This window comes from Cygnus atratus, chromosome Z (assembly GCF_013377495.2).
Source record: "Cygnus atratus isolate AKBS03 ecotype Queensland, Australia chromosome Z, CAtr_DNAZoo_HiC_assembly, whole genome shotgun sequence".
Taxonomy (NCBI): Eukaryota; Metazoa; Chordata; class Aves; order Anseriformes; family Anatidae; genus Cygnus; species Cygnus atratus.
Genome location: NC_066396.1, coordinates 65,891,120 through 65,894,248, shown reverse-complemented (window position 1 = coordinate 65,894,248; position 3,129 = coordinate 65,891,120). Strand labels below are relative to the sequence as shown.

The following is a 3,129-nucleotide window of genomic DNA, read 5'->3' as shown; positions in this document are numbered from 1 at the left end:
ATCATTCACTCTCTATAGGTACCTTAAAGGAGGCTGTAGCGAGGTAGGGGTTGGTCTATTCTCCCACGTGCCTGGTGACAGGACGAGGGGGAGTGGGCTAAAGTTGCGCCACGGGAGGTTTAGGTTGGATATTAGGAAGAACTTCTTTACTGAAAGGGTTGTTAGGCATTGGAATGGGCTGCCCAGGGAAGTGGTTGAGTCACCAAGAGAGACCAGAGTCTCTCTGAGTCACCAGAGACATTTAGATGTTGAACTTAGTGATGTGGTTTAGTGGAGGACTTGTTAGTGTTAGGTCAGAGGTTGGACTAGGTGATCTTGGAGGTCTCTTCCAACCTAGACGATTCTGTGATTCTGTGATTCTGTGATTAAAATACCTCTTTGAATGTCTACTATAACATATACAGTATAGTACAGGACCGTGCCATAGTACTGCTCTCAACAAAGCTGTTTGAAAAAAGCTTGCTTCTAACAGCTAAGATTTTAGTGAACCTTTAAATACATCCCATTAAAGGACCATTTTTTTTAAAAAAAAAAAAGAAAACAAAAACAACAACAAGAACAAAAAACACTTCAGATTTATATATATATATTTATATATATATATAAATATATATATATATTTTAGAGGGGATGTAGCTCAGTGGTAGAGCGCATGCTTCGCATGTATGAGGTCCCGGGTTCAATCCCTGGCATCTCCAGTGGCAGGTGGCTACATATACAGGTAGTGTTTTCCTCCATCCTTCCAGTAGTGCAGATCAATATTGAAAGGAACAGGCAGACCCAGCTGACCAATACATGGCTCCAAGACTGGTGCCACTGACACAGTTTCAGGTTTCTTGATCATGGGAAGGTCTACTTGACACCGGACCTACTGACTGATGGGGAGCACCTTTCTCTGAGGGGAAAAGGATTTTTGCCCAGGAGTTAGAAGGACTGATAGATAGGGCTTTAAACTACACTTGAAGTGGGAAAAAGACAAAACCAGGCCCATCAATGATACAGGACTGCATGCCAATTTTTGAGGAACTACATTCTAGTGAGGCCCTTACATATGCCCCACGAGGGGCTGAGTTGAATCAAGTGTTTCTATACATACACACGCAGCACAAGAAACAAGCATTTCAGATCTCTGAAATGCTTGTATACTAATGCATGTAGTGTGGGAAGCAGGAGGAACTGGAGATCTGTGTGTGCCAAAGTATGCAGGGATGTGAAAAGGAAGGCCAAGGCTCATTTGGAATTAAATCTGGCAAGGGGTGTCAAGGACAACAAGAAGGGCTTCTTCAAATACATCAATAGATAAAGGAAGACTGGGGAAAATGTCGTCCTGCTGGTGAATGGGACAGATGCCCTGGTTACAAAAGATAGAGAGAAAGCAGCATTGCTGAATGCCTTTTTTTGATTCAATCTTTACTGCTAAGATCAGCCCTCAGGAATCTCAGACATGGGAGACAAAGGAGGAAGTCCAGAGAGAGGAGGACTTTCCCTTGGTTGAAGAGGATTGGGTCAGAGGTCATTTAAGCAAACTTGACATCCATGGGCCCTGACGGAATGCACCCACAGGTGTTGAGGGAGCTGGCCGATGTTATTGCTAGGCCACTCTCCATCATCTTTGAAAGGTCCTGGAGAACAGGAGAGGTTCCTGAAGACTGGAAGAATGTCAGTGTCACTACAGTCTTCAAAAAGGGCAAGAAGGAGGACCTAGGTCAGTCAGCCTCACCTCCATCCCTGGAAAAGTGATGGAACAGCTTGTACTGGAGGTCATCTCCAAGCATGTGGAGGATAAGAAAGTGATCAGGAGTAGTCAGCATGGATTCACCACGGGGTAATCATGCTCAACCAATCTGATAGCCTTCTATGATGAGATGACAGGCTGGGTAGATGAGGGGAGAGTGGTAGATGTAGTCTGCCTTGACTTTAGCAAGGCTTTTGACACTGTGTCCCATAACATCCTTATAGACAAGCTCCGGAAGTGCGGCCTAGATGAGTGGACAGTGAGGGGGATTAATAATTGGCTGGATGGCAGAGCTCAGAGGGTTGTGCTTAGTTGTGAGGAGCCTCGTTGGAGGCCTGTAGCTAGTGGTGTCCCCCAGAGGTCAGTACTGCATCCAGTCTTGTTCAACTTATTCATCAGTGACCTGGACAATGGAACGAAGTGTACCCTCAGCAAGTTTGCTGATGACACAAAGCTGGGAGGAGTGGCTGATACCCCAGAGGACTGTGCTGCCATTCAGAGGGATCTTGACAGCCTGGAGGGCTGGGCCAAGAGGAACCTCATAAAGTTCAACAAGGGCAAGTGCAGGGTCCTGCACCCAGGGAGGAATAAACCCAAGCACCAGTACAGGCTGGGGGCTGACCTGCTGGAGAGCAGCTCTGCAGAGAGGGACCTGGGAGTGCTGGTGGACAGCAGGCTGACCATGAGCCAGCAATGTGCTCTTGTGGCCAAGAAGGCCAACAATATCCTGGGCTGCATTAGGAAGAGTGTTGCCAGCAGGTCAAGGGAGGTGATCCTGTCCCTGTACTCAGCGCTCGTGAGGCCATACCTGGAGTATTGTGTCCATTCTGGGCTCCCCGGTACAAGAGGGACATAGGACTACTGGAGTGAGTTCAGAGGAGGGCTACTAAGATGATTAGAGGACTGAAGCATCTGTCCTGTGAGGACAGAATCATTCAGATTATTCAGATAATTCAGATTATTAAACAGATACCATCAGTATCTGATGCATCATAGCCATTTGGTCTGTTAATAGCTAAGCTTAAAAGTAGTCAGACTTGGTCTCAGGATATACCAAACAAATTACTGTAGGCTCATTTTGTGGACAGAAGATCATAGAATCATAGAGTCGCTAAGGTTGGAAAAGACCTTCAAGATCAGCTGGTCCAACCATCACCCTACTACTAGTGTCACCCACTAAACCTGGTCCCTAAGCACCACATCCAACCTTTTCTTAAACACCCCCAGGGATGGTGACTCCACCACCTCCCTGAGCAAACCATTCCAATGCCTGACCACCCTTTCTGAGAAGAAATATCTCCTAATTTCCAACCTAAACCTCCCCTAGTGCAACTTGAGGCCATTACCCCTAGTCCTACTATTGCTAGTTATCTGTGAGAAGAGGCTGACCCCCA

At 46.5% G+C, this 3,129-nt stretch overlaps 1 non-coding gene across 1 annotated transcript; it reads left to right on the top strand.

Annotated features, from left to right (window-relative positions):
* The first annotated feature begins 626 nt into the window (after positions 1 to 626).
* On the top strand, positions 627 to 698 carry TRNAA-CGC (transfer RNA alanine (anticodon CGC)). Its single transcript has one exon. It is a non-coding gene; the product is annotated as a tRNA-Ala (tRNA).
* The last annotated feature ends 2,431 nt before the right edge of the window (positions 699 to 3,129 follow it).